This window comes from Spodoptera frugiperda, chromosome 1, assembly GCF_023101765.2.
Source record: "Spodoptera frugiperda isolate SF20-4 chromosome 1, AGI-APGP_CSIRO_Sfru_2.0, whole genome shotgun sequence".
Classification (NCBI taxonomy): Eukaryota; Metazoa; Arthropoda; class Insecta; order Lepidoptera; family Noctuidae; genus Spodoptera; species Spodoptera frugiperda.
In genome coordinates, this window is record NC_064212.1 from 10,116,524 (window position 1) to 10,131,116 (window position 14,593).

Consider the following 14,593-nt stretch of genomic DNA (forward strand, 5'->3'; position numbering starts at 1 on the left):
TCGTATTAGAAAATGTTGATTTAATTAGCGATTAGTAAATAAATAAATAAATAGTAGTCCGTCAGTGGCGCCACCTATGAGCGCAACTAGAAATCTCGAATCATATCACTAGATGAGGAAGGATTAGGTTTCACTAAAGTTAAATGTTATTCTATTTTGAGATTAGATGGAGTTTCCTCAGATATCGTACTCACAGTTTCGTCAATCCGCGACTTTATACTTACAGACTGGTTTCATGTTATGAGTTAATAAATATTATTATAACAAAATATTTTTTATTTACAAAATTAATTATCTTTTTATTAATTACTACGGATTATTAGGGATGGATCAACTTTTTTATTGACATTAGTTAGCTATAACTGACAAAAAGTAATAATTTAAAATAATATAAGTTAGTATCGAAAGGAAATGTTAGTTGGTGTTTAGAAAGTTAAAGCGTTAGTTTTGAAAGAGAATGAGAGCAGTTCAAGAGCGGCAAGCCTAGACGTATGAAACACAAGGTTCTGGTGGTGGTGGCGCACCTGCGTGCCGCCACCGGTTGACAGCAGCTCGGCTGAAAATTTCATGGCCAGCGTATCGAGCGACACACGCGCGCTGGGGCCGCGCAGTCGCGCCGCGCCGCCCGCCCGAGCGCCTCGCACGCTCGCCTCCACGCCGACACTCGCTCCGTGACAACCTTGCCGTGCCGACCCCGGCTCACAACAATAACACGCGCGACCTCTATCACTACCGCCTCCACACGGAGCGCCGGGTCCTCCAGTGCCGGTGCAGTGCAGTGGTCGTGCCACGTGACCAGCTCCCGGGCCCTACGGCCGACATGTGAAAAACAAAGCCTTTGTGACAGCGCCGGCCAGCGGCATGTGGCGTGCCAGAGTTACGCACAAAATGAAATAATAAGGTAAGCGGACCGCTGTTATTCTGACTGATATCCTCTTCCGTGACTTAATTGTTGTTTTTCTGACTTAACACAAAGTTTTGTTTTATACATAAAATGTATTTTTACACTTAATTCAACTTGACGTAACGTATTAAAGGCGAAAGTAGTCTTTAGGTCACAGTCGTACTTTAACCTGCGTGAATACTATGTTGCACGATCAAGGTCAGAGTTCACTTAAGTGAAATATATTCGTGCGGATTATGGGCATCAAATATACCTGAAAGCTGATATAATTTAGCTAGTTGTGGTGGGAGCGGCCGAAGTCCGTCCGTAGCGAAGCTCTACGACTGCCGCAATCTGATTATGGCACACCCACTAAGCTACAAGATATTTATTCAGCGGTATTTTTAGTTATACAACCTAGATATGAAATACTCACACAGCTATATCATACAATATATGATTAGAATAAATTATTTTGACAAACATATGTTTCGTAGCATTCTCGTAGCAGCGTAGCAACTCGTAGCAGGCCTTTTGTTTATTCTAATTGGTTTAATTAATGTGGGGTGATTTATTACACCGAGTCAAATTAGTGGGTTACCTCAATTCCGGTGAAACACAAAGTTATTGTTTTATATACTTTCATACATTTTCATTATTTACGGAGTGAAGTGGTGTAGTGTTTAGGTACGTATATTAAATCGATGTAATAGAGTAACTAACACTTTTGTATCAGATATGTAGCTGTAAACATAATTTAGCATAAATCATAAATATTAGTTTTTAACAAGCTTATTATTTTATCAGTATTAGATATCGTTTGGCGTGCCGCAGGGTCGCGTGTCGGGGGCGCGGCGTGCACGCAACTCGCACAGAACGATGCAATAACTCAGTCCCCTCACAATTCCTCCCATCTATCCTGGTAATCAGGGTTTGGACAAACAATTGGACAAATTAGGCTACATTTCAGACTAATTAACAGTTAATTACAAGTTCCTCTGAGAGTAAGACAGATACTTACGTTACGACGAAGATGGTGAGGAATGAGCTACGCTGTAAGTGGACAACGTATTATAATTAGCCGTTTACACACAAGCCTCTTGAGGTTCAATGAATTTGGGCCTAGCTTGTCAGTAATTGGTTTACATCAAAAAAATTGTTGCTCACTATGGGAAATGGTCAAATTACGAATATAATCTCGAATTAAATCAACCACTTATGGTTTTTTTACTACCCTGTCTGGTGAGTTCAGCAATTTCGCCAGCAATTTCAGTACATACTTAGGTAATAATTTTAGAAGATTTTGATCACACACTTTACATATGTATGTACGAGTATGTATGTCAATGTTTCATTTTCAATGAGCATTATTTTGTAAAGAGGTTGGTTCTCATATCTAATTTATGGAAACAGCTTTATAAACAAACACAGTTTGGTTAAAATAACCGTTAACCACAGATCCTGCATCTAATCACCATTACGAAAGTCTAAGCAGCAAGTTATCAGCTAATTGTACAATTATCTCTTGGAGCAGTCTGTAATTATGCTATTTCGAGCCTCGAGCACCTACAGATGCGCTATTTGCTCGCGAATCCAACTTTATGCGGACCAAGTAAGTAGATTAACAGAATCTTTGAAACTTGTATAATTTAGTTGAGAGTTGCTACTCTGTATGGATTATAATATTGCTGCAGTTATACCATTTTGGGTCTAAAGACAATGGGTCGAAGGATGATTATTTAGGTTCGCAAATCAGATTAGTTTCCGGTTACAGGGTACATAGTCAAAATATAATATTAGATGAAAAGTTTCCTTGCTTCCTACCAATTTATCGACAGCTTTCCCCAGAAGACCTTGGAGACTTTTATATTCAAACCAACATTAGTACGATTGTCAGTCATCCAATACGGATAAGTGTCAGACTGACATTGTACACGCCTCGGTTTCGCATAGTCAAAATCGATTGTAGTAAGAAGATATTACCTAGTAACTACTAGAGCACCTAGGAACGGGGTCACACTCCTTATTGGCGTAGAAACAGCCTGGAAATGAGATTACGAGAGCAGGAATTTTGCAATAGCACCCTCGGTAATAATAGAACCAACGTTCATTGCTTATGGCCGTGCATACACCTGAAATGCACTTCAAGACGATTTCAACGAGTTTCTCCGGAAGGTGAGCTGTAATACTCTATAATTTCCTTACATTTTCTGAATATTGTTGAAGTTCGGAATAATCAGAGATAGTCGAAGAAATTGTATGTTAAACTATCTTTTCTGGTCTTGAATTTGGTATTTTCAGGTTGGTTTGTTCAGAGGTTCTAAACCGAGGTTTCTAACTTTACAAGGTGGATAAATTGTTATTTAGATTTTCGGATTAGAAAAGTATTATAAAACGATATCCGTTAAATATTTACACAAGGGTAGCCCCCTTACATTTTAATCGACTCTATAAAGGGAACGTAAAGCGGGAATATACATTATGTATTGTTCTACCTACGATATATGTATACAGTATCTTGTAAGCAGATTAAAATATAAACATTTAGTGGGACATAAAATGAAACACGACGGCGGTAAAAGTGAAATAAAATAGCAAGTTCTGCAAATGGCTCAGCGTTGTAAATTATACAAGAATTCTTAACTTACAATTTTGTAGTGTCATATTATTTTTACTTGAGAGTGCTTTCAAAGGCATGCAAGGCTTGCATGATTATTCCGCCATCTTGAATTTTTGTTAAGTAAACTGTGTTTATTTATTTTATTTAGCGGTTACGTGAAGTGTTTATGTGATATGTTTTTATGTGTTTCATTGTTATTTCGTTGAATTTATTTTTCGTTTAAAGTTCAAGTAGTCTGGAAACCATCGCGGGTTAGTTAAAGTTATTCGGCGAAAATAGGATATCAATAAATGACATAACACAATAAAATGTGATGCAGTTATACCTACTATGAAATAATAGACCTTTTTATCTTTACATAAATTAGTTCTATTACTAAAAAAATATATTTTGAAAGATTTTATATGTAGTAGCTATAATGAAACCATCTTGATTCTGACTTATATTTCTCCAACCTTTTAGCTTTTATATACTCTATGGGTATATGTTGAAATTATCGAAGCGAATTTTCAAGAGAGTGACTTAGCTACGTGAGATGCGGGCTCATTGAAATGTAGGTTTGGGCATAAGTTCTCTTTAACGATAAGTACTGGGCCCACAGACACTTTGCCACAGCCCTCAGTTAACTGGCCAAGCGGTCGAACCCTACACGATTTTACTTACGTGGACAAATAAATACAAGAAAAATCTTTATTATTTGAAACGGTAAAGTTTTCATTGTTAGAAGTTCACATAAATCCCGATTCTAATGTACCACGTACATAAATGTCAGGGGTATTAGGGGCAAGCCTATTGCCGCAAACCGGGCACTGTTCTAGATTCCGCGGTACAAAGTAAAATGAAACAATCCGTTAAAGCATTCCTCTACACAGGAATCGAACTTAGAAGTTTATGGTCGGTCATGGTTGAAATCTCTAGTATTCTGATATCTAGTACTATAATTTATAGGCTTAAAAAGAACTAAAGAGTTTTATACCCTATCCTGGGCTACAGAAGATCGCTGGCGAGGCAGTAAAATATTGCGCGGATTTATTTAATTTCATCATCGTAACTCTGCGAGCCACGTTAATTAAAATGAATATAAATTATCTCCTGTTTTGACTCTCGGTTACGTGAGTTAAACCTGGGACTAGGGCTTTACGTGACAATTAAGTATTATTTATAGAATTTTATTTATAGATTTATATACCTAAGGACAACAACCATTTTAATCTAGGACCTCGGTAAAGGTAGGTGGTCTTTTAGGGAAATATGAACAAATTAAGAAATTGAATGTCTAGTATAAGGTTTCTATGTGATAAATTCTGTATACCTAGTATTCAACAATTTGGTCTATTGACTGCGGTCGTAAGAAATGTCTTCTGTATTTATGACTCAATTCTAAACTTTTAACGTTTTCAGTACGGTAGTAGTTCAAAGTTAATGTACTCGCTGTACAACATTCGATTAGTAATAAATGACAAGACTAATTAACTCAGGAAATATACGAAAATTAGATTGAGGGCATTAATTAAACACCGTACCTATCATGTTACAGTAGGGTAAGCTAGTAATCTTGTTTAGCTACTTATTTATAGAAAACAAAACAGGTAAATTAATAGCAGTTAATCGTCTCTTAATTGGCTGTATGTCAAAGATGATATGAGGCTAAAATCGCCTTACCTGTGTCGCTAAAACGATTTATACGATTTTCAGAATTTCAGAAATAGAAATAACGTCTCTGTTATATCACATAACTTGTAGAAAATACAAGTAACTTTTCCGAAAAATGCCATCTAGATCCTCTACTTATAGTTTACATTTTCTAATAAAAGCGACCTCTTTCTCGACAGAAAATTTTACTCACATCTCAAAAATAACTTCAAGAAAGAAATCCTTTGCTCCTTTGTTAAGAAGTGAGCCAGAAATAATTTCTTCTTATTTCATCTACTTTTTTCAAGAAAGAAAATGGTTCCCGCGGGTGTCGTAAAAGGTGACAAAAGGATTATGTCGAGACGATGGGCAGCTGCTTTTCCTTGTACACTAATAACGGTATATTGCGGCCACAGCGTTTGTTCAGCGGCCTAGCGCCAGGTTATGGAGGAAATCCCTGTGACGACCGGTAATACTTACGAGCTTTGATTATCACGAACCTTAGGTATAACTTATTGTTATTATTCACTAAATAGCGCGTTTGTGTTTCTACTTACTTGGTAGGTATATGGTTTTAACAAGTAGGGTTTTAGTTAGATAATTATGTGATAGTAAATGAATTAAATTCGATGTTGATTTTATGAGGTGATGATGGAAAAATTTTATTACTACAAAGCGAGTAGGTTCTACTAATCCATTCTTTTGTAAGTCTTATTAGAGAAATTCTGACAGATCTCATTTTTCTTTGTAAAGTATGTGGTAGATTGTAATGTAAATCAAAAATAAATAAAACGAATGTCCTTTAATGTCTATTTATTTTGGTAGAAACAGATGTATTTCACGGTAGCTGCACATACAATTTATGTGTGTGAGCTAAACATAAGTCTGTTTACCGAAATATTTATGTAGCTATCTATTTGCAAAAGCATGTACTTATTTATTTTCTCAATTGTATATAGTGGGTACATTTTTAAACTAATCCTGGATGCGTAAAATTGTACAATAAATATATTTGAATGACGAAAGAACTCTGTCTTATCATTTGCAGGGTTTTATTTAAGACAGATATCTGCCAGTCTCTTAATTTAAGACTACGCAGCTTAAATGCTTCATAAAGTGAAGCCGTACATAAAATAATCAGATTAGACACCAATTTCTAATATAGTTCTAGAAATCACTATGAATGTTTGTTTACACGCTCCTAAAATATCTTCTAATAATATAACTTTGTAAGAGAAACACGTAGTACATAACAATCATTTGATCGTAACAGAATTAGTTTTCTAGTGTCGTTTCTTAGGTCATAAACTTTCTAGACAGGCTTATTTGACTTTTTATGAGATTTGTGTTCGAGCAGTAAAAATTTACTATCCATTATCCTCGGGGCTTCTTTACGATGCCTCTGGAATATGCACCCGTTGTAAACCAAGACACACTCGTCTGCTGAGCGGACCAAAGAGGATTCTCATGTTTGCTCAAGGACCCTCTGTGCCTCTCCGTACCTTTAACAGTCTAAAGATTGTATTTACTTTTTTCTGAATTCATTTTATAAATTCTTAAAGTATTTTGTTCATTTAGATTGCGTTTCTGTTAAAATGTGAGCTGTAATTCCATTTATTACGTACATAATTTCATTTTACGCCTGTGTATGAAGTCGGAAGAGGTGCTCTTAAGAGTAATTAAACTCTTACGAAGCATGTGAATTAGGAACCTATTTTCGTTAATTATATTTTGTTCGAGTATGCTTTCACCTACTCTGAAGTTCAAAGTGTTACGAGTAAAAATAGTCTGAAAATAAGAATCTTGAAAAACTTAATGTTTAACATGAGATGTGAATGGATGTGAAAAAACTTAAACGACAACAGTGGGATAACTTGGAATGAAATTTAATGTTAAGTTTAGTGGGGATAATATTTCCCTAAATAATATCTCGTGAACCATTTTGCATTTACTCAATATTTAAGTACAAAGCCGAACCATAAAAACTAAAGTTTAAACGGAAATATTTAAATGTCTTTTGACACGCAAACTCGTTTCGTATTCAGTTTCACGTTGAATCTAAACGTTATGTAAGTGTATGTAAAATTAACCTTTCCTTGAAGCTTTGGGTAATTTTCTGCGTAAAATTGAAACGGTGATGTATGATGTTTTATTATTTTGTGAATATTTCGGAAGCAAGGGAACAATAATATTATTGATATATTTTAATTCGAACTGGAACTAAAACAAATCTTGCAATCTGTGCTAAAGTGTCAAATGCAATTTCAATCCAATAAAATGTAAATAACCAGTTAATGTCAAAACTGTAATACAAACCCAATCGTAGCTGTTAAAATACCATTAAGTACGGAATATAGTGTTGCAACTCAAGTGTACGAAATTTCACAATATCAATGTCTATCGATCGGAATTGGACTCAAAAGTAAACCCCCTGATAGCGTTTTATTTTAGTGACTTATATCATAATTATGTTGTAAGAATTTCCTAGTCATCGAACTATTTCAGCGTCTCATCTGAACGTGCAGCGCTGAAGGTATTTGGCATTCCGTTATGTTCCTATGTGCCTGTAAGTGAATTCAACGCGTAGATGGAATATCTGATTGTGAAAGGAATACCAATGAGCTTCCTCCAAGGAGATAATGCGAGTTCAATTGGAAAATTAAGCTTTTTTCATTTCTAAGTTGTGAGTGAAGAGTTCTGTGAACGGAAATTCTGTAAAGTGAGCTTGGAATTAAAGTGCAAAAGGTGGAAGGGTTTTTTGGTCGTTATCGAGGCCTTATTTCCCGAATTTAGGTTAGTAAGAAAGCAAAGAAGTGTTGTTCTAAGATTCAGTCAGAGCGATACTTTAGGAGAAACAACAACAGGAGTTTTAAGTTCTTTGTCTAAAATTTAAACTCTTTATTCAGCGTTTCCTCAAGTATTTTTCGTTAAGATAATCAATGAATTCTCTCCAGACTCCACCACAAAATTACCAAGAAATAATCCACTCCAACAAAATGTGTTCGTCGAAAACCTACCACTAAATACTGTTTCATAATCCTAATTAAATTCAAAGAGGGATAATGACGTAGTCCTGTTTATTATGACAATGAGTATCGTTGGACTTAACTTACAACCAATTGAATAAACAATACCTTTCAGTTTAGGGTTCATAGTCGTAAATCACGGGAAATAGCCTATTTGAAATGAAGCCTTTTCAGACCCTCCATAAAGCAACAATAACCTACATTCAGCTTGCATCGAAGAGCGTGGAATACCTTTTTACCGCTATTATCAGTTCATGATACTTGAAAAGTGGCAAAATATTAATGGTTTTAAGTATTCATATACATTTTTTCATACACCTGGTGGGCTAAGCAGAGTGTGTCTGTAATTTAATAGAGCCTGAAAAAGTAGGTTTTATTTAAAACTTAAATCTTGTAGGTAGTTAATATTCCAGGCCATGTGATTTTTCATCTAATGAAACATTCATATTAAATCTTTTCTGTTTAAAAAATTAATAATTACAACCGTAATAATTGACTTAAATTTTTTATCAACTATTTCTTTATGAGTATTATTGAATTGCAAATTAAAAGCTTGTTCATGGTTAAAGTAGGGATTTCTGTCGCTAAGAATTTCAATCCAACCTAAATTGAATTTTTTGTCAAGTTAAATGTATGTACGTATGTATGTATGTATGTACTTACTATAACAGTAGAGTGTACAAAGCCTGAATATAAGAAGTCAATGTAATGTAGGTCTGCCTTGTGTGTCAGTGGGACTATTTCTATTAAAAAAGCTTTTGCAAGGCGCAGGAAATTAGAAATTTATCGGATGGCGGTTTTCTCATTTCATATGTATTTATGAGACGTGTTAGCTGTGTGTTTGTATAGTTTTATAGCTCAGAACGCTCTCTTGACGAATGTTAGGTGACGGTAAGCGTTTAGCGCCCGCATACAATGGCCGCAAAGCCCGTTTAAAAAGGAAATTCTCAACTTCACTCGTCTGCTGTCAGTTTCCGCCCACTCTCGCTCCAGTTCTCATTGAGAGGTTGTTTTTCCCTCTTTCACTATAAATTAAATTGAAGGATTCACTTGTTTGTTCAACACTTTACAGCTGTTCGAGCGATCGCTTGTTTTTTTCAGCTTTTATAGCGTTTTCTTTTTATGTACAATTTATTGCCGTAATAAGAATAAAGGACGGCAGCTAGAAGACTAAGCGTGCAATATAGCATTTTGCACTTAAAGCCTACACTATAAGAAGAAATTATGTGGCAGCTGCTTAGCCCCGCAGTATTATTTTATTATCACAGAAAACGGTGGAAATGAATACGTTATATAATTTAATGGATATTGTTGGTAGCGTTAAAATAATCTCTTGATGGAGAGTTATTTTCATTTTAGCGACTGAATTCGCTGGTGTGCCGACCACTATACCGAGTCATTCGCTGGTTCTGTCACGTCCTACTCGGTGGGTGGAACAAAATTGTTCGATTATTTTTGGCTGTTTCATCGACAAAGCAAATTAGTCCATTTGTATGCTAACGGACTTTCCGATTCGGATGTGAATATGGGTAAAGAGTATTTATTGTTACCGGGTTTTTGTTTTTAAACACAAAATGGCGTGCCCTTTTCCTGCAGACATAACTGTCACATTGAATATGCATGTACATATTTTCCTGAATTTGACTAAAACGGTCAAATTGCACGATACCCGCGTTGTGTTCTTTGTAAATTGAATATTGAATAGAGTTTGTTTACAACTTAATATAAATTGATCCAGTTATATTGAGGTAAAAATAGTTTGAAAATATTAAACTTTTTATCGCAGTCTACTAAAAACAGGCATTGACATACTTTGTACGAATCGCATCAACATGCTTATATTACATTAGGTACTTACATAATGTAGTAGCAGTTCTTGATAATAAATTATTTTACTAACATTTATTATTCTATCTAGTATGTAGATAAAAGTAGCGGACTCCACTGAATCTAAAGGACCATTATAAAACCTTGAAACTATAAATAACGGAACACTATCCGTAATAAAAGGCTTCTCAGTCGGTCGCAAGGTTGGATCTACTTCTTATGAAAAATGATGCTATATATAAAAAGATAAACATTACAAGGAAAGTTATTTATTGAGCAAATGAGAATTATTTTGAATGTCATGTTGCCGTAATTTATTTACATTCTATATTTTACTAGCAGTTACCCGCGACTTCGTCCGCGTACAATAATGACTTGTGGCTGAATTTGGGCTTTTAAATTATTATTTTTTTTTGTTATAAACCTCACAGATCCCGAGTCCTTTCCAACGAATGCAAAACCGTGGAAATCGGAGTTATAGAGTCAGGAAGGAAACCCGACTTATTTTTATAATATACAAAAGAATTAAAATGTTAGAATTTTAGGTATTTACCCATATTATTAATGTAATACTGTTATTTGTGATCATAGCAGTTATTTATCTAAATTCAGACAATTTATTACCAACAAAACATTTAATGTTTTTCTAAGGTTTATAGTCGTTTACAAAGTTCGTGTTTTCAACCGTTTTATTGTGACTGGTGAAATTGCATGAAAAGGGTGGGTCGTTGGTTTCCCTCAAATAATAACACGTTGGGTGGAGGCAATCGGACACGCTAGGGAAGGATCACGCGTCGATTAGTAACGTAACAATAGCTCTACGTTTACCTAACTTTACCGGTTTTCAAAAGATTTCATGTTCCACGTTTCATTCCGTTTTCCTTTTTGTGCTATGAACCAAATGCGTGCTATGAACCAAATAAGACGCTAAAATGTAGTACTGTCACTATCAATTCTTTATAAAATGACGAGAGATATTTTAAGTAATATAAAATTGAAATAAGAATTATAAAAACAAGCACAGTAATCAGCCCGGCATTAGCCAGATGAAACAGAATTATATGAACGGTTTTTATTGCTCGCGATCGGTAAGACATTGAATCTTATTTTATCATTGGCTTACGATTATTATTTCTTCTTCCCTCGTCTCACATTAATCCGCTTCAGATGATCACGTTACTGGTGACTTATTTCTTTTTCAGATCGAAGAATATTTTGTTCTTTGTTTTCCAACTTTACTCTTCCAAGATTTGTTTCATGGCTATATTATTTCTGCTAAATTAAAAGTAAAATCTTTTTCAAAGCATTCTTGATCTGAGTGAACGGTTCTTTTGATCTGACGGGTCTCGGCCAGTTATCGGCCAGGTGGAAAATATTTAGGTACCTACAATTTGTGCTCTGGACCGAATAATTTCGATAGACTCCACTGGATCGTAAATTATAGGCTGCTTTATAATTAACCCTGGGTCGTTCGTAGCTTTCTGAGATAAGTAACGTTGCTAATTTTGTGAAGGCCATTCCCAATAGATAGAATAGTGGCGAATAACTTGGATTGAAATCAATAGACAGTAGACGGCCATGCAACATCTCGACAAATAGATAGCGATGCGATGGTATAGGTATATAACAGAAGCAATCAGGAAGTGTGCCGTGAGCCAGTATTCGTAGTAAATCCGGTAGCCCAACTTCGTCCGTGTCCCATTGACCTACATTCGCGCCCTTGAACCCCTACCCCCGCCCTCGACACCCGCACTCTCCCGTGACGTCATAAATGCCCTCCGCAAGCATTGTCTTTTAAGTATATTGTTTTGTTCTATAAAAAGATAGCTCCACTGTATGTCAACAAAGCTATTAGTCCTTCTATTCCATTTTCGTAAGTGGAGCGCAGAGAAACAAAGCGATACGTTAAAATTATTTACCTAACTGGTTGTTTTTCCGAAAAGGAGATTATTGATTAATATTAAGGAAAAATAAAAAAAAATACTGCGAAAACATGGATTTGAATTCCTTAAGCAAACAACAATAATAATTTCGTGAATTCTGCAATGGGCTTCTGCAGTAGACTTTAATAATAAATGCTTGTTTGTGCCCAGTAAACACGTTCAGCAATGCCAATCAACGAATAAAACTTCAGGCCAAGTAAATTGCATGTTTCATGTTTGCAATTCCAACAAACGAATGACTGCAATTTACTGAATGCAAGTTCACGCTTTATGGCAGTGTTAAGTTGTTTATTATTTCGCAGATCTAATAATTACCTTATTTATTTAAGTAGGTGCCGCTGTTAAACGTGCTTACTTACTCGTGTATTTTGTATAACGAGGCAAGCGGCTGTTCTTTGAAGAATTTTGTGATTAGATTCATAAATAAACATGTAAGTAAATACTGCTACGTCATAAATATACATATTTATCAGTATCACAAACCCATCGATGAATTGCAATACTGGAGAATCTGGGTTGGCTTCCAAGGATAAATCCTTGAAAGAAATTAATGATACGTTGATATTTAATTTATGACATTGAGTCGACTCTCCTTTGTTACATGGTTACGTCTCTGAAAAATAACTCACACACACATACACTATACAAATTCAACCGTTCTTTTATTGCCTATAAACGGTCCATTAGGAAATGGCTTTTTCAATGTTCTGTCTGGTATAAACGGAACAATGGAAGTTACATATCCCTTTTATATTTGCCAAAAAATCCATATTTATTTAAATTACATACATGCCATGTTGAATGAAGAAAGAGATAAATTGAAGCGTTGTCTACTTTTTTTGATTTATTCATCTAACAATTAGGGAAATACTCATTATTGGTCATTCTTTTACAGAACTAAAATTGGAGAAACTTATTTGGGAAAGAAGAATGATGATGATGCAATTTTATTTTGAGTAGCTTTCTTATAGAAATTTAAAGAAACATTATAATTAATTAAATATTTATTAAATGTAGTTGGTAGTTAATAAATGGAATAATGTGGTGACAAACATCGTCTAGTGGCTGAGTTCAGTTCACTGACGCCTCGTGGCGTTTGTAGGCAAATTTTCCATTTCGTCGTCCGTGGTTCCAGCTTGTTTTCCAAGCCAGTGGCTCGTTCAAATGTATTGCTGTGAAGACATTCACGTTATAGAAACTATCCACATTTCCATATGTATGTATGAATGTATGTATGTATGTGTCTGTTTGTGTTAATAATGCTGACAGCATTCATTGGTTTAAAGGTTTAAGGTTTGCTGTAATGATTGTCTGATTGGCTGTATTTTAAGTAAAAGTGATTGTTCAGCAGAATTTGTTGTTGGGCGTAAAGCTTTCAAATTATATCTCTCGTATTAAATCGAACTTTGTATTCTGCATCTGGGGTTACTTTAAACTAATGATTATCATTAGTTCAAACTTTAAAGTGTGATCATGCATTCGTAGGTACGTTATCTTCAAGCGAATTTAGCTTTTATTAAACGTTTGCCTTGTTAAATATTTCGATTTGTTTTAGAACCGTTTGAAAACCATTTCGTTGTTCAAGGACAAAGCTTGAACTTCATTTGTATCGCAGATACCAATTGCCACTTGAAATTCAATAGTCAGCAATTTTGCATAATATTGACTTTAGATTTTTGGTAATTCAGTTCTGTTCAATTAATTCAAAATTAGAGAAAGGCACACAAGAATAGAAATTCATTAAAATAAACAAACGGGGGATTTATTAGCATCGTAAATTATTTTAAAGCATTCAATGCAATAGATAAGACTGCTATTCCATGAAATCCTCGTAGCCTACGCTATTAGGTGCCTATATACGTATACTTATAAATAAACAAGAAAAAGGAAACCTACACAGAATCCAATTGTGAATTCCAATAAACATTCACTAATGAATAGGAGACTAATGACGTATTTATTTACCTTAGTACTATACGGTTATAGTTCCTGTTTCTCACATAACTCTTTCCCCAAGTGAGCTAGTTATTGTCAGAATCGCGCCCCAAGCTTGGCGCCCGCTGTGCCAGTACTCGTACAATATGGTATTATTGCAGTACATCTGGTTAAAGCCCTCTGTACTTTAGACACAATCCGTTTTCTCTTGAAACTCTACGTATATATGTAATTATATAGTGTAATTATGAATATGGTTGTATGTGAGAGTAATGAGACTTCCTTTATATTGTTGTAATTAGGTAGATAATGCGTGTACTTACACCTAAGCATAGGTCATAAAATAAAAAGTTTTTCAGGATGGCTTATTTAGGTACGGTACGTTTTTGTAAATCGTTGTTTAGTATAAAACGATTTAAAATTAACCAGTGTTCTTATTTATGTTTTTATGAAACTAGTAATTATTTTTAAATTGGCACCCACTTAACTTTTCAACATGGTCACGTATACGTGCCTAATGCTACAATAATAATAGTGGGTTAATTTCAGCATAATTGGGTTAGATTTTTTCACTTAATAACGTAAATTCACTTTTAAACTGAATTAATAAAGTTATAAGTAAAATATAACTGGGTAACAAGCAAGGGACTCATCAAAAGGAAAAAATACTGAAAGTCTTTAAGGCTTTATTTCAAAAGATACATAATTTGAAGATAAAAGTTTTGGG

General features: G+C 34.8%; 1 protein-coding gene across 24 annotated transcripts in view; it reads left to right on the forward strand.

Moving 5' to 3' along the window:
• Nucleotides 1-586: 586 nt before the first annotated feature.
• Nucleotides 587-14,593, forward strand: part of LOC118273731 (whirlin) — a 78,376-nt gene continuing 64,369 nt past the window's right edge. For 20 of the 24 annotated variants that reach the window (XR_007707659.1, XR_007707660.1, XM_050707792.1 and 17 more), the window contains exon 1: nt 587-901. The gene's annotated coding sequence lies outside the window, so the exon portion shown is untranslated. The remainder of the gene's footprint in view (nt 902-14,593) is intronic. The other 4 variants (XM_050707863.1, XM_050707868.1, XM_050707814.1 and 1 more) reach the window with 1 other exon arrangement.